This window comes from Rhinoderma darwinii, chromosome 1 (genome assembly GCF_050947455.1).
Source record: "Rhinoderma darwinii isolate aRhiDar2 chromosome 1, aRhiDar2.hap1, whole genome shotgun sequence".
NCBI classification, from domain to species: Eukaryota; Metazoa; Chordata; class Amphibia; order Anura; family Rhinodermatidae; genus Rhinoderma; species Rhinoderma darwinii.
In genome coordinates, this window is record NC_134687.1 from 79,105,320 (window position 1) to 79,129,515 (window position 24,196).

The 24,196-nt window shown below is 40.0% G+C and overlaps 1 protein-coding gene across 1 annotated transcript in view; it reads right to left on the reverse strand.

Moving 5' to 3' along the window:
* Positions 1-24,196, reverse strand: part of DLC1 (DLC1 Rho GTPase activating protein) — a 418,348-nt gene that overhangs the window by 289,008 nt on the left and 105,144 nt on the right. The gene's annotated exons all lie outside the window — the stretch shown is intronic.

The window sequence follows — 24,196 nt, forward strand, 5'->3', positions numbered from 1 at the left end:
CAGGATCCATTGTTTAATGGCAGAGCGGGGAGATACCTCCCTGCTGTAATGGCAGGGAGTAGGGAGACGGACAAGTGAGCCCTAATCTACCTGCCACTCTGTCCCTGCCTACTTGCAACGACCCGCCCTAGGCGACGGGGTACAACTGGGCGGCGGTCCCTGCGCTCAGTAAGTGCACGACAAACACGACAAACATACAAAGGAACACAAGCAAGGAAAAGGGGCCGTTGCCCACGGCAACACCGTGAGCAACCAGAGTGGTGAACGAGCCGAGTCAAGCCAGGAGTGTGCGAGGTACAAAACGAAAAGCAGAAGAGTAGTCGGTAAGCCAGGGTCTGTATGGAGCAGGATCAAAAATAGCAGGAGCTGTAGCTGGGCCAGGAAACCACAAGGAAAGAATCACAAGCACCGAGGGACAGGAAGTGCAGGCTTAAATAGACCGAGGGCGGGAGCTAGCTGAGTCTGGCCAGGTTACGATAGGCTCTCCCACTCCTAAGCCTGCCAGCCTGAATGGTGGAAGCAGGAGTCAGTCTCAGGGATGTATTCTCAGGTGCTGACTGATTAGTTCTGGGAGTTAACCCCGAAGCTGTGCCTGGCAGATCCTTTACACCTGCTCTGCCGTAGTGTTCAGTGGCGTCGCGCTGTAGCAGCCACAGCGGCTGCTAGCGGAGCCTCCGGCCATGGTGGGGGCCCGTGCCGGCGGTCAACACGGGCCCCCTCATGCCGCGGGCCCCGTAGCAGCCGCTACGGCTGCTACAGTGGTAGTTACGCCACTGGTCAGAACCGTATTATACATCCGTTTGAATTCATCTGGTGAGATGAGATTATTGACTTTAACCTCCATGAGAAGGAGACGTAAGTGAGACAAGAATTGATCAGTAGGATTCCTATCTACGGATGTAGCCATCTTTAACTTGACTCTGATAACATGCTGCAGCGTGATATCACACAACAAAAGCCATTGAAAAGTCATTGGAAAACTCAAGATAAGGGATCTATCTACTGTTTATTTAATGCGCTAAAACTCAAGGTAAAGACGGCTACATCTGTAAAATTATGTATGTGGTTGTATCATAAAGTAATCTATGGACCATGCCTACATAGTCAGCATGGTCCATGATAACAATGTTGCCCCCTTTATCTGATGGCTTTAGTATAATTTCATCATTTCTACTTAGATCCTCCAAACTACTTTGTTCGGTTTCACTAAGGTTACCGAAAATCTTAGATTTATTAGTCTTCAATTGTCGTATTTCTGTGCTGACCATTTTAACAAAAGCATCAATATTAGAATATTGAGAGAATGGTGGCGTGTTCTTAGATTTGGAACATAATGATGAAAAAGGGCCAGTTGCTTCACTGGCTGGATATCTCTTTCTCTAATAAGTCAACTGTCAATCCAACTAAAACTATTGTGTGCGATTCTGATCCCACCATAGTGTCGCTGATCCTAAAAAAGGAAAGGCATTGGAGGGGACAGTGGGAGTGCCAATGGAACGTGAGGTACTCGTACAATTCTGATCTAAATTTGTCCCTATCAAATTGAATGTGGGTATCATCTCCTGTGTCGATGGAGTGAATGGTTAGTTGCAAGAAGATGAGGCTGACATAGAGGCTCTAGGGAGGCCTCCATGTGTTTGATTTGACGACATGGTCTAATATTGGTATTACCGTTAGGCTTTAACTGTATTTGTAAGTCAGTGATCCTGGGAGCAGAAGATCCTTTTCTGGAGGGATTAAATCTCAGATTTTTAATTTTCCGTTTATTACCCAACCTTAGCTGCTCACTGGATTGTCTAGACTCTGCTCCTGAGATATCAGATTCCGAAAAATCAGTATATCTCGTCTCACGATTAGAGATACGGCGTACTTTGCGCGTATAGGCCTGTCCTGTGTCAAAGCCCCTACGATCACATATGTATTTGTGTTGTTTTCTATCCCTAATTTCAACCTGCAAACTTTCTATGTTCTTTTGTAGTTTCGATTCACAATTATTAAATTCAAGTGAGGAATTGAAAATCTGAGCTAATTTTCACGATGTCACTTTTTTCAAATTCAATAAGGTCGTTTAACATATGTAATGAATTATCAGTGAGGAGGTTCTCCCAACCTTTAACCTTTTAATGACCAGCCTATATTAAACCTTAATGACCAAGCTATTTTTTAAGTTTTTCCATCGTCGTATATCAAGAGCTATAACTTTTTTATTTTTGCATTGACATATAACCTGTATAAGGTCTTGTTTTTTGCGGGACAAGTTTTATTTTTTAATAGCACTATTTTGGGGTACAATTATCTTTTGTTTTGGGGGGGGGGAATAGAAAAAAACCTGAAATTTTGCCACTCTTTTTTGCGTCCTAAATCTATGCCGTTTACCATGTGGTATAAATAACACAATAACTTTATTCAGCGGGTTCTTACGATTTCAACAATACCAAATTTGTATAGATTTTTTTATGTTTTGCTAGTTTTATACAGTAAAAACACTTTTTTTTTCAAAATTATTATTTTTTTGTGTCTCCATATTTGAAGAGCCATAACTTTTTTATTGTTCCGCCGATGCAGCTGTATGAGGGCTTTTGTATTGCGGGTCGACTGTTTTTATTAGTACCATTTTGGAGTAAATGCGACTTTTTGATCAGTTTTGAATCACATTTTTTTTAAGGCAGGATTCACAGAAAACAGCAATTTTTCCAATATTTTTAAATTTATTTTTTAGGGCGTTCACTGGGCGGGTTAAATAATGTAATAGCTTTATAGGTAGGGTCGTTCTGTACGCGGCGATACCAAATATGTGTAACTTTTTTACTTTATTTTGTTTTTTAATAGTAAACCATTTTGTAAGGGGAAAAAGTGGGTTTTTCCAGTTTGTTTTTCACTTTTTCTTTTATTAACTTCATTAAACTTTTTTTTACTAGTCCCACTAGGGGACTTTAATAAGCGATCATCAGATCGCTTTTATAATACAATGCAATAATTTGGGATTGCAGTGTATTACTGCCTGTCTGTTTAAAACTAGCAGGCATTTACTACAGGCAGACCTGGGTGCCTTTATTAGGCCCTCGGCTGCCATAGAAGAGACAGACACTCAACAATCTTATAGCCAGATGTTGGTGGGAGAGAGAGGGAGCTCCCTCCCTCTCTCCAAAACAACTCAGATGCGGCGCTCGCTATTGAGCGCCGCATCTGAGGGGTTAAACAGGGGAGATCGATACGGATAATGATCTCATCCCTTCGAGCAGGGATGCTCCCAGCCCTCAGCTACCTCTGGTAGCTGATAGCAGGGAGATTTGACGCTTCCTGCTCTGTTTATTTATTCTGATGCAGCGCTGTGAAAAGGCGTATGCATCAGAATAAAGCCCATTAGTGGCCGCTGTGAAAAGGCGTATTGGCGGTCACTAATGGGTTAAGGAACTTGATATCACTACAATGAGAATTGGAGGCGTTTTCAGTAGGCACAGTGTGTGGCAGTACTATAATCAGGGGCACAGTGTGCGGCACTGTGAAGAACTTATTTCAGTATAGAAAATGAGGATCTGCTGCAAAATTGAGGAGCCAAATATTTCTGGGCAGAAAACTTCAGGCGAGATATAGTTTGAAGTTGTCTTGAATGTCTGGGATGAATGGGAAGAAAAGGAAAGAGAAAACTCCAATCAGAAAAGATGTCACCTTTGAGTCACTAAATGTAATTGTGTATTCTGAGAGGTCACCTGTGAGTCACTAAATGTAATTGAGTATTCTGCCTCTGACTGCATCACATCAGTACAGGATTCACTTGTATTTCTGTGAGATGATGTGTCGTACCATTCTAGTTTGTAAAACAAGTCTCAGCATATCCTTGTCAATATTCAGGTCATACTGGAAACTTTAGTTTTACATAGTACATATTTCTTTAGCACTCGCCAATCTCACTAGTATTCTCTTCAAGTATACTACACGGCAGGAATCCTACTCCTAATCAAATTCCACCGCTGTGTGTAGGCACTGCTATAGATCTTATGTTGGATGTATAAGATGGAGGTGGGGTGACACCTAACCTGCAGGAACTTTGATGGTGCAGAAGAGTGACAGGAGTAAACGCAGTTCAAAAGCAGCAACTTAAAAATTTACTTAGGCAATGCAAGGTTGAAGTTTCCAAATATATAGTTCAACAAGCTTATAGTAACAGTCTTTTACACAGTGGGCACAAACTTAAAAGTTGCAGACTTATATACACTGCACAAGGGGGCTGGCAGAATGGTGGCGATAATTCACTAAGGCACAATATGTTAGATGTATTAAACCGAAAAAAAGAATACCAGAAATAAAAAAGTCTATCCACTAAATCATAATCTCAAAAGACCGATAATACTTTCCTAAACGCTATATAATAAACATGCAAGCATGGTGTATTCATGCTAACACGTTCCACTACCTGTAGTGTTCAACTGGAAGGGATGTGCCACCTTAGTAATGGCACGAGGAGCTGCAACTCCCCGCTGCTTCAGGAGCACCACCACAGCCTGCCAACAACAGCACTTTTAGTATAACTCTAACTTGATGACCTGCACATCCTGATCATGTGACCACAGGTCCTATCTACGGAACACAAAACAGCACAATATCAAATAATATTGTAGTTTGGCCGCTAGGTGGTAGCATCTCACTAAAATCAGAATTGCTGCTAAGTCCATCATATACAGACACATGCTTGTTCTTGAACCTATTAAGAAATGAAATAAATAAATGTACATTCACATTCACAATTGATTCCCTGGGCGCACCTTACATCTACTACCGAGTTTAACTGATGCCGTCCTCAGCATCACACTGGAACCTGAAACAAAAACATTTGTTACTTATCTCTACATAGTTGCTTGGCCTGCCGTACGCTTCAGCATTCATATTTGCCAGGAAGTCTCTGAGGCCCAGCATTTCTAAATGGGTCTCTTTCCATACATTACATATGCAGTAACATGGTTAAAATGTATGGTACTGTAAATGGAGTAAAAATAATGCAGCATGAAGAGTCACAACAACAAAAGAAGGATAAAAAAACCTTAAAGAGGCTCTGTCACCAGATTTTGCAACCCCTATCTGCTATTGCAGCAGATAGGCGCTGCAATGTAGATTACAGTAACGTTTTTATTTTTAAAAAACGAGCATTTTTGGCCAAGTTATGACCATTTTTGTAGTTATGTAAATGAGGCTTGCAAAAGTCCAAGTGGGTGTGTTTAAAAGTAAAAGTACAACTGGGCGTGTATTATGTGCGTACATCGGGGCGTTTTTACTACTTTTACTAGCTGGGCGTTCTGACGAGAAGTATCATCCACTTCTCTTCAGAACGCCCAGCTTCTGACAGTGCAGACACAGCCGTGTTCTCGAGAGATCACGCTGTGTCGTCACTCACAGGTCCTGCATCGTGTCAGACGAGCGAGGACACATCGGCACCAGAGGCTACAGTTGATTCTGCAGCAGCATCGGCATTTGCAGGTAAGTCGATGTAGCTACTTACCTGCAAACGCTGATGCTGCTGCAGAATCAACTGTAGCCTCTGGTGCCGATGTGTCCTCGCTCGTCTGACACGATGCAGGACCTGTGAGTGACGACACAGCGTGATCTCTCGAGAACACGGCTGTGTCTGCACTGCCAGAAGCTGGGCGTTCTGAAGAGAAGTGGATGATACTTCTCATCAGAACGCCCAGCTAGTAAAAGAAGTAAAAACGCCCCGATGTACGCACATAATACACGCCCAGTTGGACTTTTACTTTTAAACACACCCACTTGGACTTTTGCAAGCCTCATTTGCATAACTACAAAAATGGTCATAACTTGGCCAAAAATGCTCGTTTTTTAAAAATAAAAACGTTACTGTAATCTACATTGCAGCGCCGATCTGCTGCAATAGCAGATAGGGGTTGCAAAATCTGGTGACAGAGCCTCTTTAAAGAGATTCTCTGGGATATGTCTTTTTTAAGTTAGCCCTCTTTTAAAAAAAAAAAAAAAAAAAAAGTCCACTTCCTTTCTTCCTATGAAGTCCATTGAACTGAGTGTCACTACATGTAAACACTGCAGCAACTTTAAGTCAGCATGTATCTTAATGCCCTGGCTAAGACAAATCGGCTAGTTGTTGCCCCCACCCCCTGGACCCAGAACCTAAGACGCATGCCCCATCAGCCCTTCACATTATAATCTTGGTCAAAGCAAGATACACTGCTGTCCATGTCTAGTATATCTGTGACAGGGATTGCTAGTATATTACATTTATTTAAATTAATTCACCTACTTCAGTCTTCATAATTTTTTTAGGAGACAAAAATATATTTTCATAAATTGTATAGGAAACAGGGGCTCTTGAAGCCTATTCCCATGCTTAAATAATGATCTGTTGTTGTGACAAGTAATCATCTGATAGTCATTAAAACGTAATTTGACTACTTCAATGTCAACTCCCTGGCCATCAGACTAGTATGCATGTATTTAAGTAAGGGGTTATGTGAGTTTTTCTGTCCCATGAGAGGTCATATGTGGAAGTTTGGAATGCCATTTAGCTGCAACACACATGCTTCCATGTAAACACCAACACTTCATCCTTCTAACAGAAAACACAGTTATACATAATTTATCAATATTTATATATTAATTATGCATAATGTATCAATAACTGTATATTTATATATTCTTAAGAAAAAAATATAACATTTATAAAGTTACTAAGACTGATGTACTTTGCTTTGTATATTAAGAATTCCTTAAAGTACATTACAAAGAAATAAAAATATACTGTAATATACTGTAACATCCCCAGATGATAGGGTAAAAGTGGACAAAGTGAGCAGTTGGGGCATGACAGGGGCATCAAGTGACATAATCACCTGGAAGCAGGAAATATTCATCTGCCGTGGTAGAAAGGGTGATAAGGAATGTGACATTTTGTCCAGTGTATCTACCTTATATTATGTTTCTGGTTACGGATTTCCCTATTGTAGGGGATATTAGGATAATTATGCTCTGTTGATATCATTGCTGTTCTCCATTACACCAGGTTTCCATTGATTTTTTAATAGTCACACTAACATAGTCTGCAGTACTATTCTTGCCACCAAAAAATCCAATGGGAATGTGTCAATGGGACCTATTTGGGATCCATTTCAAAAGTGATCTGCCAAAGCTGCCTTGGCATCTCTAGGAACAGAAGTCATGACGTTAATGTGAACAGAGACTTAATTAGTTAAATATTTAACTTATATATGATTTTGATTCAGCTAGAAAAACAATAATTGAATGAATATGCAGCTCATTTCTCTTCATGTACAGAACCAACAGCACAGAGTAGAACATTTCAGTGTATGATAAGACAAGAGGGTACAGTGACCCTGCTGATAACTATGTGTAAAATGAATACAATGAAAGGGCATGTATAACTGATGGATGTAGAAAACAGGTATTCTATCAAATAGTTTAATAGCAGGACAGCTAGGAATTATGATAAACATCCAAAAAGTAGCATATTTTCTGAGCATGCTTAAAATTTTGAGGGTGAGAGGTCAGTCTGATTGGCTAGTATAGTGCATTCCATGGTGTGGGAGGTTTGGAGACAGATGTACTGTCAGACAGAAGATGGTAGGTGTAGGTCACTGGCAATTTTAAGTAGGAAAATAAACCTTTGGAATATAGATGTAAAAAGGTGCCGAGACATGATTGTACAAGGCGAGAAGTGAAGGACAGCTCACCTTTATATATCCTCCTGAAACAACAGACTTGTGTTTTAGGACAGATAAAAGCGTTGGCAGGACAAAGAGGAATCAGGTTTGAGAGTGTTAATGGAAGGAGTGAACATCATCTTTAACAGATTACATTTCAGGCAGAAGGAAGACAAGAGTCAGTACAGAGAAAGTTAAGATGTGTTTTACTTAAAACCCGGTAGGGCTCATCCATAGAGGCTAGCTGGGAGCCATATGTGTCAAGTTTCTACTGAGCCACCTGTAGAAAAAGTAGCTGTCACATGATCACATGATAACTGACCTGTGTGATAACTGTGCAAATTAACAGCGGATTTAACCAAACATGGACTATTTTACGAAGGTTAGAATTGGCCGACAATGTGAGCAATTTCCTGGGGCAACCACATAGTTCATAGCTGATCCAACCATTCAGTGTGTGGCCAAATGATTAAAAAATGTACAGAGACCTCTTTTTCTTGTATATGTTCTTTGGCAAAGACTGCACAAGGATTCATCAGTAAGAGGAGTGCAAAGGCATTCCCTTGTAGTCCTTATAGAAACACTGTTACACCCATTGGCTTAAAGTGCTTTTTTTCTTTTTACTTTGGACATAATTTTACAGTATCTATCCTATCTATCTATCTATCTATCTATCTATCTATCTATCTATCTATCTATCTATCTATCTATCTATCTATCTATCTATCTATCTATCTATATATCTATCTAATATCTATCTATCTATCTATCTATCTATCTATCTATCTATCTATCTATCTATCTATCTATCTATCTATCTATCTATCTATCTATCTATCTATCTATCTATCTATCTATCTATCTATCTATCATCTGTATTCTCTAGATAAAAAAATTTAGTAACTTTATAAATCCAATAGATGCTAGTTGGTATAGATAACAATTGATAAGCTCGACAGGCACTGCTAAAAACTTAGCTGAGATAATAATGTTTATAATAATGTATATAATAATGTATATAATGTAGAGTGATAGTGATTTTTTTTCAAATCACAATCCAGTGACTGGACTAAAGACTAAACTTCACGGAATGCAAAGAATTAAAAAAAAACTATATGCAAACATTGAAGGAGCAAGAAATGATGGAAGATTTCACATCTGAAGCAATCAGGATTGTAAATACAGCTCTGGGCTATAGTATAGGCAGCATTGATAATGCAATGTGTCTCTCTAGCAGACCCTATAGACATCAGATTATTGGACGTCAAACAGCTATAGCTAACAGAACTTTTCTTGATTCCAATGAATAAGGGCTGCAGGGAAAAGTATCATATGTCAAAGAATGGTAAATGGGGAGGTAAATGTCAGCCGTATGATTGTCAAATTGGGAAGTAGTTTAGTAATCGCAACTGTGCCTTTGATTGAAATGTATCATATACAGGGTGAAATGGGTCAGAAACTTAACACAGGAAGTTAAATACAAACATAGTGTAAAAAAAACAATTCTTAATAACTTATTTTTTCCCCAGATCACAAATTCTCGAGGCACATACAAGCATATTTATTAATAATATTACTAACTTACTATGATGTACTGTTACAGTATTTTAGTGTTTAACATGATTCTGTGGAAGGTTTATCAGAGATTTTTTCAGTTCATGCATTATGTGCATCTATGTATGTCTTCTTACCTTAAAGTCTTATAACATTGTTATTGAATAGTTCGGTTTAGTTTTAAAAAAATTATACAATGTAGAATAAGTGTAATGATCGTTTTCCAGAAATGGGAAAATACTCTGGATACATCGCCAACCCTTGCCTCTGTCATTGTAAATATATTCCTATTATGTTACTGTAGAAAGCAATACGCTGAACTCATGACTTGCGGTAATGGCATGTATCGGTCTCATAGATACGTATGTGCGTAATTCAGACACATTTAGTAGTGGGGCTGGTTGAAGTGTGAGCTCATACTTGGCAATCTTTATACACAATACAAAAGATGTTGTTACTATAGAAACAAAACTGAGTCTGAATAAGCTCATACCAAAGACACAAAGTACTGCAATGCTTTTACTTGATGAAGAGCTGACTGATATTTGGCTCGGATGTTAAATACCTTATGACATTCAATTATGGTATCTTAAAAGAGAAAAATGTATCTTGTCTGGTGTCTAGAAAATACTCCTTTGACAAAAACGTTAAAGTTTGTTTTTAAAACTGAAAAAAAAAGATTTTAAATGGAAGGTCATTGGTAGTAAGAAGTACATCTCCACCAGTAGACTAGACTTCCTTCATGTCTTTCATAAATAACTGTAGAGTCTCATTTGGAATTATTATTAACACCAGGTTTTTATACAGTATTTTAATCATAGGTCAATGCATTTTAGAAATTTGTCTCTATCCCAATGGACTGGCAAACTTTTTTTTATAACAGAAAAGCAAAGAAATAAAAAAATAAAACAACAACAACAAAAGTTAATTATTTTATTTTCCAAATTGCTTTATAAACGACAGCTCTAATCTGATTAGTTGGATATGACTTTTTTGCCTTAGCTTTTTTCATCAGTAAGTTTCTCAATGAAGTAAATGTGTTGATTTCTTATGTTAATCTGTTTTCCCTTAGTCTTAAGAGCAGCAAAATAATGGAGTATTTCTGCCCCTTTGTACTAGTAGGACAGATGGAAATTTTAATTAAATTAAATTCTCATTAAGTAGAGCCCCCTGACCCTATAAAGGACATCAAGCGCTCTAATCATGTGTTTAGCAAAAAGTAACCACATAAAGAGGGCCTTTTTGTCTCCTCCAGAGCCGTCTCCTTTGAGAACCGGAAATGTAACCTTTAATGGTTAATGAAGGTGCAAGCATTATCCTTCACAGCAAATCTGATCCAACAGGATTAGACTTTTAGCCCAAGAGGTGGACACTGCTCTAGTAGAGCGGGCTCTAAAAAAATCAGGAGAATCAGAGTTGTGAACAATGTAAAGGTCCTCTTACACAGCCCCTCCTGGGCCATGTAAACGAGCGCCACTCAATGAGACAGCTCGTTGATCGGCGCTCGTTTGCTCCTTTCACAAGGAGCTAATATGGGTACGAGCACTTGTTACTCCGATCGCTCGTCCCCATACATTGTTGTCATGTCGGAAGCGCGCCTCCCTGTTTACACAGGGAAATGTGCTGCCGACAACAATAATATTGAACTTTTTTTAAACTATACGATTAGCAGATGAATGAGCATTTGCTCGGTCATCTGCTGATGGCTGCCCTGTTTACACAGGGCGATTATCGTCAACGATCGTTCTGTGAACAATCATTTGCCCGATAATTGGCCTGTGTAAAAGGGCCTTTAGCCAGTCAAATTGCCTTTGTAATCTATCTATACAGGGTCGTTTTGACAGCTTTTAAGCCTTTGTTTCTCCCAGAAAACAGAAATAGGCTACGTTCCCATCTGTGTCAGGGCTTCGTTCTGACGTTCTGTCGAAAGCTTTCCATCAGAATGGAGCCCTGACTGACACAAACGGAAACCATAGGTTTCCGTTTCCATCACCATTGATTTCAATGGTGACGAATCCGGTGCCAATTGTTTGCCTCAGTTGTGCAAGGGTTCCATCAGGGACGTAACTAAAGACTCATGGGCCCTGGTGCAAGAATTCAGCTTGGGCCCCCCTACCCCTCCACAACACCACCAGACCCCTGCGCACGCCTATGCCAAGCCGCTTGCCTGACAGACCCTATGAATGCCTCCACTGTATAATGCTCCGCATAGCTGTCCACACAGTATAAAGCCCCCATAGCTGCCCCCACACAGTATAATGCCCCAGTAGCTGCACCCACAGTATAATGCCCCATAGCTGCCCCACAATATATTGTCACACATCGTTGCCCCATACAGTATAATGCCCCCCTACAGTATAATGCACCCCATACAATATAATGTTCCCATACAATATAATGCCCACATAGCTGCCACATACAGTATAATGCCCTCCCATAGCTGCCCCATACACTATAATGCCCCATACAGTATAAAGCCCCCCATAGCTAGCTGTCCCATACAGTATTATGCCCCCATACAGTATAAAGCTCTCCATAGCTGCCACATACAGTATAATGCCCCCCCCCCCGTAGCGGCCCCATACAGTATAATGCCCCCCCATAGCTGCCACATACAGTATAATGCCCCCATACAGTATAAAGCCCCCCATAGCTAGCTGTCCCATACAGTATTATGCCCCCCATATAGTATGATGCCCCCATAGCTGTCCCATACAGTATAATACCCTTCATAGCTGCCCCATACATTATGATTCCCCCCATACAGTATAATGCTCTCCATAATTGCCACATACAGTATAATGCCCCCATACAGTAAAGTGCCTCCCAGAGGTGCCACATATAGTATAATGCCTCCCATACAGTATAATGCTCTCCATAGCTGCCACATACAGTATAATGCCCCCATACAGTATAGTGCCCCCATAGCTGCCCCATACAGTATAATACTCCCATACAGTATAAAGCCCCCATAGCTGTCCCGTACAGTATAATGCCCCCCATAGCTGTCCCATACAGTATAATGCCCCCCATAGCTGCCCCATACAGTATAATGCCCTCCATAGCTGCCACATACAGTATAATGCCCCATACAGTATAATGCCCCCCATAGCTGCTCCATACAGTATAATGCCCCCTATGGCTGTCCCATACAGTATAATGCCCCCCATAGCTGTCCCATACAGTATAATGCCCCCCATAGCTGCCCCATACAGTATAATGCCCTCCATAGCTGCCACATACAGTATAATGCCCCATACAGTATAATGCCCCCCATAGCTGCTCCATACAGTATAATGCCCCCTATGGCTGTCCCATACAGTATAATGCCCCCCATACAGTATAATGCCCCCCTTAGCTGTCCTATACAGTATAATGCTCCCTCAGCAGCTACCATATGAGCCCCCCTCCCATACCCAGTATAATTCCCCCATATGTACGTACCTAATAGAAACATAATAAAATAATTACTTACCTATCCCCATTCCCATGACGGGTGGAGGAGATCCTTCTCCTCCTCTGCACTGTGCTGTGAGTGACTCGGTGCAGACAGGCATGATGATGTCACTACATCGCGCATGCCTGCGCCGAGCCGCTCGTGGCACAGTCAATATCCAGCATCGAACTGGACACAAATACAGTTAGAACCGCGACCAGCGAAATTAGCGCTGTGTGGCAACGGGGGCCACACTGCATCGGTTGCAACCCCTATAGCTACACCACTGGGTTCCGCTGTTTTGACTGAATATTTACCGTAATCGAATGGTGATGGAAAAGTACGGTTTCCGTTTGTTTCAGTCAGGGTCTTGTTCTGACCGAAAACTCAGACGGAACTTCAAAACGGGACCCTGACGCAGTTGTGAAGGAAGCTTTAATAAATTCTCAACCTTGTGCATTTATTTTCTTAAATAGATCTTGGGACAACTAACCGATAGAAACAGAAAGACAAGTGCATACACATGTGACTGACCACAATCCAAATTGATAAATGCACTGTTACAATAAGTAAAGCTACTTAGCGCCACACTCAGGTGGATTAAGTAGACCATAGGTCCTGGGCTGTTCCAGAAACTTGGGCCCCCCGTTCCCCACCGCCGCTCTGCCGTGTCTATAGTGAACACCACCTTTTTGTGCGAGAATTGACAAATGGTTGTTACGATTCCCCTTGTCAAAGGGCTGTGTCCCTACATACTGACAGTCTCCAACCATCGCTGACTGTATCACACTGTGTAGGGACAGATCCTCTTGACAATGGGAATGGTATACACACATTTGTCTATTAGTCCTGGGTACACAAAGATATGTAGAACCCAAGGATTTCCTATAAAAGACATGTCAGGAGAGGGAACAGATCCCCTATAGATCCAGTGACTCACAGGTGATGCCCTGATGAGACATCTTTGCCCATCACTTCTGCAGCCATTTCCAGCCTCTGTAGAAACACACAAATTTAGACACCAAGGCCCAGAACCATACATTAAAGGGGTTGTCCGGCCACGGACCAGTTTTTATACGGATGACCTATCAATGTGCACGGACAACACCTTTTACTCAGACTAATAAATTTGGACCCCAGACTAGATCATAGAATAAATACAGACCCAGACCTTCTAAACTATTGCAGTCCCCAGACCAGACCCCCCTAAACAAATACAGACCCCAGAACAAGTACCCTAAATAAATACAGGCCTCAGACCAGACCCCCTACACTAATAATGACCCCAGACCTGACTCCCTTAAAGAGGCTCTGTCACCAGATTATAAGTGCCCTATCTCCTACACAATCTGATCAGCGCTGTAATGTAGATTACAACAGTGGTTTTTATTTTGAAAAACGATCATTTTTGAGCAATTTATAAGCAATTTTAGATTTATGCTAATTAGTTTCTTAATGACCAACTGGGGGTGTTTTTACTTTTGACCAAGTGGGCGTTGTGAAGAGGAGTGTATGAAGCTGACCAATCAGTGACCAATCAGCATCATACACTTCTCATTGTTCCAGCCCATTGTTACAGTGTGATTGTGCAGTGAAAGAAGCTGGGCTGGAACAATGAGAAGTGTATGACGCTGATTACTTGGGACAGAACATTGGAAGAGAGATGACCTGACCACAGATTACAAATGGAGATACTTCGGGAGTGAGGTAAAAAGCGCAAGTGCATAAAAAAACGCACCAAATCGCTTTTAAAACGCATGCGTTTCTTTGGCTGCAGTTTTAACCACACCTCAACCTTCAAGGGAATGTGTCGCTAGAAATGTTTTTTTTTCTTTTTTCAGTTAAACAATTAGTATTTGAGTGATTACACATTGTTTTAATTTTTTTAATTTTTTCACAAGTCAGGAAATATTATAAATTAGATTCTAATTTATAACATTTCCATGTGCTGGTCACGAGAGGGAGCAGTTCCCAAAATTGCAGCATGGTCACTGTGGTAAAGTAACCTCATTGATTTATTCTGCAAATTTGGGGTGGACACACACTCCTCTAGTGTCCTCACACAATCCCCCTCCCTTCTTCTGGCTAGTGCCAGGAGAAGGAGGGGTTTGAATCTTCAAACCTCCTACATTGTGTGCCGCCATTTTCTGAGCAACTGCACAGTGTAGGAGGATTAGATACAGGGCTCAGCAGACCGTATCACACGAACATACACGAACAGAAATTAGCTGCTCCTGCCGCCGCCTCCGCTGGTCTACGCTCCTTGCGCCTTCGCTTCATTGAACATATAGCCGGAAGCCGCGGTCGGAAGTCATCCGGTCCGCATAAAAATGGCGCCGGATATTTCTCTGCGAACAAGCTTCGTTTTGGTCTGTGTGGGAGCGGCGCATGTGCTGTTCCCACACAGACGGCGTACGCTTCTGTGAATGGACGGCTCCCGTTCGCATTCTCTATGGGGTTCTATGTGCCGTATTCCATCTCTGTATGTGTCGTTAATCTACACATATAGAGATGAAAAAAAAAATGGCAGCCCCCATAGAGAAGTAAAAGTAAGAACACAGTAAAAAGTTTAAAGTCACAACACTAATAAATACAATTTTTGTTTATATTTTATTAAAAGCAATATAATAAAAAATAATAAAAATTCATGACACCTTCCCTTTAATGTCTGAATATACCTGTCAGGGAGGAATCTGATGTACAGATCCACTGATGACAAGGCTTGGAGCTGCACTATACTCTTGGCAGGTGTTATGCCTAGGAGAAAAGTAACCTTTAAGGATACAGAATTAAAAACTTAAGAGGCTTCCTTTACATAAAAATATAAACTTTTGTCAAGAAAACACTTAAACCAAATTTGGCACATTTTCAAACACATTCTAAACCCAAACACAGTAGCAAATCTGCCACTGTGTTCCAAAAAAAATAAGACACATAGGGGGGAATATATTATGACTGGAGTATCATATTCCAGTCCTAATAAAAAACAATCTGGAGTAAGATGCGACAAATTTATTAAGAGGCGCACGAATCGTAATAAATTTATTGCATCTTCGGGTGTCCGTGCGCCACTGAGTGAACTCTTTGCCAGTCACAGGAGCTGGCATAGATATCCACTATAATTTGCGCCAGCTTTTACTATGCTCTGCCCACTTTTTAGAAACGTGTGAAAAACAGTAGATGATAACTGCAGTCGAAGTAACATCACAGATAACAGACGGTGATAATTATTTGAGTACAGATAATGTAGTAGATGTAAGGCTGTGTTCACATTACCATTCCTTTCCGTCAGAGGTTTCCTTCGGGTTAACCACTCAAGGGAAAGGCAAACGGAAACCTTAGCTTAGCTAATGGTTTCCATTTGTTATCGTTGTGACAGTGTTCCGTCATTTTGACGGAATCAATAGCGACTGCGCTATTGGTTCCGTCAAGAACAATACATTGTATCCAGTTTGTCTCAATATTATTGCAGAGACTATAATCTGATAGTCAACAGAAGTACAAATAGAGGCAAACTGTACTGGAAACAATCAAACATGTACATTTCTTGAAAAAATAATTGAAAAAATAATAATAAAAAACTAACCCGGTATAAACTTACGCCAATGAACAGGAATATTCGAAGTCCCTCTTTTGCTTCAGAATAAAAGCCACTAACTCCCCGATATCGACCTTTTGGAACCCAAGAATATTTATAACATCCCAATGCCACCTGACGTTGCTAAGGTAGATTTCCCACTCGGAGCAATCCGCGTCAGATTGATCCTTCTGGACTACCGTAGAGTTCTAGCGGACAGCTCCCTTGAGAGTTTGTCTGTCAGTGATAATAAACCGGACTTTACCTTATGAATATTAAAGAGAAAGATTATGTATCTAAATGAACCTTCCTGCCTCCTCGTAGAGATCCTATCTTGGATTTATATAGGCATTATAACTGTTTAGATAATACTTATATATATTTATTTATTTATTCCTACCCGTGTTTTATTGCATTGTGTTTTTATTGTACGTTTTATGTATTTTTAGCCAGAGGAAGAGACCGGTGCGGTCTCGAAACGCACAGCTTTTATACTTTTATCCACATTAAAATAAATTGTTATTAATCCAATCTTGTGGTCACGGTCCAGAATTTGTTTGACTAATCGCTAGTGTTTCCGCACCAGCGAGGCTCACCAAGAAAGAAACAACCAGAGAGGAACAGCGTCAATAAGAGGAATTTTCAATTTTTGTTTTCATTTTCTTTCTGCTATTGATCCTGCCAAACTGAACCCCACGGGTCTCCGTTTAAATCCCGGGCTGCAGACCTGCATATACAGATATATACGCATAAGGACGTCATGCTCCCACCACAACTATTAGGTGAGCATGATTCTGAACTCCCCTGACACCACAATTCAGATCCCTTGGGATGATGCACCATGTGCGCAGTGTTCTTCCGTACTGGGGGCTGGTTTAACAATATAGCTGGCACTGAATCTACAATGGTGGCTTACCGCTCTCATTAAACCACTCCCCAGTACGGCTCAGTGCCCGACGAAGGTCTCGCGACCGAAACGTTGCACATATAGCCACTGGCATTACGAAAAAAGTCAAAATAAATTAACTTTACCTTTCCAAGAGTGTGCCGAATACAATTCTTTCTATTTCTCACCCACAGCAGCAGCACTGTGGTGGATGAGAGTTGTCCTTCACGGCTGGAGGCGATGTAGGGACCGTCTTCTTGGAGTGGTGAAGGACCTGCGGCCGGTAGTGACAACACAGCGTGTTCTCGTGATTGAAGCAGAGATCACGCTGCTCTGTGAAGAGGACACCTGTATGACGCTGATTGAACAGCGTCATACAGAAAACATTACACCGCCCAGAGTGAAAAGAACGAGTAACCTCCCATTTGGCAAGTATAGCCAGATTAGCATATTTAGAAAAATGCTTATTTCTTTGCGAATAATAAACATTTATGATAAAAATGACACTGTAGTAATCAGCATCATAGCGCCTTTTAGATTAATTAGGAGATAGGGAACTAATAAACTAGTGACAGATCTTTAAGGTTAACATAGCTTCAATGTAAACTCTGTATCATGAATATACCCCAATCAGTCCCTGCGCCCATGGGGCTCACAATCGAATTTCCCGTTTCTGAATCACACATATTCATTTTAGGGACAATTTAATTGGAAGCCACTTAACCTATCAGTATGTTTTTGCAATGCGGTAGAAAAACCGGAGTGCCAGGATGAACATAACCATGACCATATGAACATAAGAGGCTGTCCTGTTACCTTCAAATGCTGGCTTTAATAATTAAAGGGATTGTATGATATTAGAAAAAAATATCTATTTTTCCCATAAACAGAGTCTTTGTCCTTGGGCTAAGTCTAGTATTGCAGACTTTTGTCTATTGAATGTCTTAAATAGTTGTATATAGGTGCAATCTACACGGCCATAGACAGTGAATTTAAATATTCTACTGCAGAGCGCAGTGGAAATTTCATGTATATATGATTTTTTATCATTTATGTTCTGGCCAATGATATTTTGTCATTGGAGACAACTAACTAAAGTAATGATGTATGATGCAATATTAAGTCAAGTTAATATAATGCAATCCTAGATTTATGATACGACCAGACATGATAATGTGCACTGGTTGACCAATCCGGCTGAACAGAAGAGCTGACCAACAAATTCTTAACTATATTTGGACATCTTTACTGAAATCCAGTAAGACAAATATTGCATAACAGCACGTGTTAAATCTGTAGAAAAAAAAGTACAGATGAAAAAGCTAAACTCTCGATGATAATAATAGGACAGGCAAGAGTCAGAGCCATTTCCCTAGATTTACCCAAGGAGACTGTTTTCTTCTGTTTGGATAAAATATTTCCGAAAAGTAAAAAACTAAATGATTTAAAGTATTGTTCTACTCTGGCACAGAAAATCTCAGGACAAAAGGCTTCCTGACTCAGAACCAAAACTGAAGATTAGTGAACAAAGGGTTAGCAAGGTGATTTGGCAGGATGTTTGCTTTTCTTTTTAAAGAAAGGTCATCTGTCAGGAGCGAGGACAGAAGCATCATTAAGTGGCTTTAATTTTTTAAATAATATCTCCGACACGTCATCATTTCAGCATTAACTTATTTGTTGAAAAATTTACAGTTCATTTATTACGTTTGGATTTTTTGAAATCATACCTGTATAATAAATGGAATAATAGAACTAATGTAATAAATAATGGATAAAGTTACAATGGAATTTGGCTACCATGTGATGTATTCATTTGGCTACTGTATGGCACTTTATTACAGTATTATCTGTTTTTTTCCTGATGTTGATATTTCATATTTTATGTGATGAATGTATTTAATAGAACCTGAGCATGAGACTCCTCAGGTATTTTAAAATCACCTCAACAACTATACCGCTCAGCATGTTACCTGCGATATAAGATTGGGCAGGAGTGCGAAAGTAACGTGACATATTAAGGTTAAAAAAAATGTAGGAGTGGGCATTGCAATAATTCATTGGCATTGCCTTGCAAGTACTCAAAAGAATACAAGATGCCATTTGCAAATGAAGAATTTTTGTTTATATCTTTTTTGTTTTTAATAAGCAATAAGAAGGAATAAATAAAAAAATGATATAATTAAAATATCCGGTATTTCTTAAAAAAAATCAAAACATTTTATAAAAAAAGGAGCATTTAAAAGGACCATAGTAAGCATGGAATACTAAGAAACTATAATAAAAGCTAATCTCCATGTAAATTTTTCTAATAAATGTCAAGTATGTAGAAAAAACTTCTTGTGGTGGTCACATTCTTTGATTCCTAAAATAGCTTGTGCTTATGATTTGTCCTTTGGTCTGTAATGTGGTCAGACAGCAAACGGGATGTCTAGACAACATTGTTTTTCTGATTAACATTTTCAGTTGCTGAGATCCAAATTTAATGATTTTACATCATGCAGAAAATGTGTAGCCCAATTAGTCACTTCGGGTACAGAGAAAACCGGTAACTTTCATTACTTATAACACTGCTGTTGTGCAAGGTATACGTCAAGGATGTCCACATATGGACTGACCTTGTAGCTTCAAACTGGATAGGCAGGAAAGTGTCCAGTGGACTGTTGGGAATAGACCTTTTTTTTAATCTTGATTTGTAATGAACATTTCAGCAGTACATTATTGCATCATTATTGCTGCCTGTTAAAATGTTAATAAACCCTGTGATGAATTAATATTATTAGTACTTATAAAACACTTCTTTTACAGTACAATATCGCACCATGTCTGTAGGATCATCTTTCCCTGTGTTGTTCTTTCTTGTATGTACTGTATGCGTGTGTGTGTGTGTGTGTGTGTCTCTGTGTGTGTGTGTTTGTGTGCGTGTGTCTGTGTGTGTGTGTGTGTGTGTGTGTGTGTGTGTGTGTGTTTGTGTGTTTAGAAATAACATTTATTCCAACAATATCTATTTAGTTTGCATTTTTGGTTATGCACAGATATGGCTCACTCTTGGCTCACTTAAATGTTACCTGTTTCTTTTGCCTTTTACTTAGGCCCCCATGCACATGAATGTAGATTTCGTCCGTAATTACAGGCCGTAATTACGGACCCATTTATTTCTATGGCCGACGGATATCTTCCCGCATATTTACAGAAAGGTGTCAGTGTCGTAGAAACCTTACCTAAAAAGTAGGACATGTTCTTTTTTTTTTATTTTACGGACCGTGCTCCTATACTTTATAATGGGAGCACGGCCCGCAATTGCGGATGGCTGTCCACAGGCCATGCCCATAATCGCAGACCGTGATTACGGGCACAGTCGGGTGCATGGGGCTTTACAAATAATAATAATAACAATGCCATTTTTTCCAATAAAGCTATGTTGAACTCTTGTGACAACTGTGAATTTAGGACAATGGAGATTTCTTAGCATGATTCGTGATACAAAGCACAAACTTGATATAAACAGTGTACAGCCAACTAATATGGTAGAGTTTGTTATTATTCAGATGATAAATACAAGATATTTTTATACTAGAGCTAAAAGCCGCAGATGAATATATCTACCCCATCTATTATTACGTGCCAACTTTGGTGTCTGATAAAATAAACTAGAGGCCTACATCAGACTGGTCCACCATAGTACCAGAGTAACCACTGGTAGGAAACTACTCTGACACAATAATGGCCCCAAAAGTCCAGTAGAAGACAAACCCCATTAGGATACAATTATTTATTACTATGGTCTATTTCTTAGGGCATAATAAGGTTTATAAAGCAAATAAAACTGGATGTGTTCTGTTTTAATGTAGATTGGACCCTCAGAGTAATTTCCTCTGGTTGGGCCATCTTTACAGCAATGGTCAACATTTTCGTATAAATTACAGTTCACCCTTACAACTTAGAACTAAAATTGTGAACAGTTGTCAACCAAGGAAATATAAACATGTTTGTACATTTTTATTCAATTTATTGATTGTCCCAGAAAGGAAAATAACTAAATACTTGCTGATAATTTCTGTGTGGTTTCTTTCCAGTCACAACACTTGATTAGACATATCCAGTAGCAACCTCCCTGAACAGTGTCATGAGCTGATTTGTAATAACAAGATGTACTATAAGGACAGACAATCTGATCTTTTGTAAAAGCTTAATTGACCGAAACCTCATTTCCATGTGGTGGTCAAAGTTGGAAACAAAACACTGAGTCATTGTCCATGACCATGATTTAGTTATTTACATGACTTTTCAGTCTGTACTCTATCATGTTACTAAGTGAATGAAACATCTCAAAAAGGCAGAGAAACTATACACAACAATAAAACAGCTTATAAACAGCTAAGATAAAATTATTTTTTTTTCTCTGCACATCCATATACTGAATGAGACAATTTGTTGCTCAAGAATTTATCTTACTGTTTCAGGCCCTTCCAAAGGGAATATGTTAAAAAAAGAAATACAGTGAAACTTCTCCAAAAGACTATCTCTTTATCCAGACCAGAATTCCGGTGACAGATTTTCAGTGCATTCATTTATTACGTTTACTGAGCATCCTCTTTGAGGGGACCACCCCTCTAGAAGAACATTTTTCAATGAAATGTTGGGTAGTCATCTCAAAGAGGTTTCAGTGTGTATATTTATTTGGAACCAGCATTAGGAGAGTAGTAGAGGAGACTATAGTCTATGTCTTAAGATAGGATTATCAGAAGAGATGAGTTTTTAATATGCTTTTAAAAGGTCTAAATGGGTCCAAGGATGGCGAATTGCACAAGGAAGAGAATTCAGGAATGTTGGGTTTCAGAGGCAGACACAGACAACTGAGGGTCCCTGTGTAAAAACATTGTGTGGGCCCTCTTCTGCTAGAATACCCTTAACTTGCATCTTCTTCTAGTTAGGTCCAGAATTATTTGGACAGTGACACAATCTTCATGATTTGGGCTCGGCATGCCGCCACATTGAATTTGAAATTAAACAACTGAGATGCAATTGAAGTGTAGACTTTCAGGTTTAATTCAAGGGGTTGAACAAAAATATACTGTGAAACATTTAGGAATTGCAACCATTTTTCTACCCAGCCTCCTCATTTCAGTGGCTCAAAAGTTATTGGACAAATTAACATTACCATAAAATAAAATGTGTTTTTTTAATACTTTGTAGAGAATTCTTTGCAGGCAATGACTGCCTGAAGTCTGGAACCCATGGGCATCACCAAATGCTGGGTTTCCTCCTTTGTAATGCTTTGCCAGGCCTTTATTGCAGCTGTCTTCAGTTGTTGCTTGTTTGTGGCTCTTTCTGCCTTAAAGGGAATGTGTCGCTAGAAAATTTTTTGTTAGTGTATGAATGCTTAAACACTGTCCAAATTTTTTTAATTTTTTCACGAGTCAGGAAATATTAGATTAGATTCTAATTTATAACATTTCCCAGTGCTGGTCACTAGATGGAGCAATTCCCAAAATTGCAGCATTGCATGTGGTAAAGCAACCACATTGCTTTATGCTGCAAAATTTGGGAATACTCACTCGCTCTAGTGAGCTCACAGAATCCCCCCTCCTTTATCCTGGCTAGTGCCATGAGAAAGGAGGGGATTGAACGGTCAAACCTCCTACACTGTGTGTCGCCATTTTTTGAGCTAACACACAGTGTAGTAGGTTAACATAGAGTAGTAAACACACAGTAAAACACGTACATACACAGACCTAACTTACCTGCTCCTGCCGCCGCCGCTCTCTCTGGTCCGTCCGCTCCGGTCTGCTCCCTCCGCTCCTCGTGCTTGCTTCAGAACACAAGTCCGGAAGCCGCGACCGGAAGTCGTCATCTCACAGTCCGGCCGCGGCTTCCGGTCGACATGAACATGGCGCCGGATTTCACTCTAGCGAAGACCTGACTTTTGGTCTGTGTGGGAGCGTCGCATGCGCCGCTCCCAAACAGACCCCGTACGCTATAGTGGATTGAACGGCTCCCGTTCGCATTCTCTATGGGGATGTGTGTGCCATATTCCATCACTGTATGTGTCGTTAATCGACACATACAGAGATGGCAAAAAAAATGGCAGCCCCCATAGAGAAGAAAAAGTTAAAAAATATAAAAAAGTAAAACACAAACACACACATAAATAAAAGATTTTATAATAAAACACTAAATGCAAATTGATATAAAAAAAAAAAATTTCCGTGACACTCGTCCTTTAAGTTTAGTCTTAAGCAAGTGAAATGCAGCTCGATCGGGTTGAGATCTGGTGATTGACTTGGCTATTCCAGAATATTCCACTTCTTTACCTTAAAAAACTCCTGGGTTGCTTTCGCAGTATGTTTTGGGTCATTGTCCATCTGTACTGTGAAGTGATGTCCAATCAACCTTGCTGCATTTGGTTGAATCTGAGCAGAAAGTATACCCCTGAACACTTCAGAATTCATCTGGCTGCTTCTGTCTTCAGTCACATCATCAATAAACAATAGTGACCCAGTGTCTTTGGCAGCCAAGCATGCCCATGCCATCACACTGCCTCCACCATGTTTTACAGAGGATGTGGTGTGCTTTGGATCATAAGCCGTTCCAAGCCTTCTCCATAATTTCTTCATCCCATCATTCCAGTACAGGTTTCATCTGTCCAAAGAATGCTGTTACAGAACTGGGCTGGCTTCTTTAGATATTGTTTGGCAAAGTCTAATCTGGCCTTTCTATTTTTGAGGCTGATTAATGGTTTGCACCTTGTGGTGAACCCTCTGTATTTGCTCTCATGAAGTCTTCTCTTTATGGTAGACTTAGATACTGATACACCTACTTCCAGGAGAGTGTTCTACACTTGGGTAGATGTTGTGAAGGGGTTTTTCTTCACCATGGAAAGGATTCTGCGATCATCCACCACTGTTGTCTTCCGTGGACATCCAGGCCTTTTGGAGTTCACAAGTGCGCTATTTTTTTCCAAGAATGTACCAAACTGTTGATTTGGACACTCCTAACATTTGTGCTAACTCTCTGATGGATTTCTTCATTTTTTTCAGCCTAACAATGGTCTGTTTCACTTG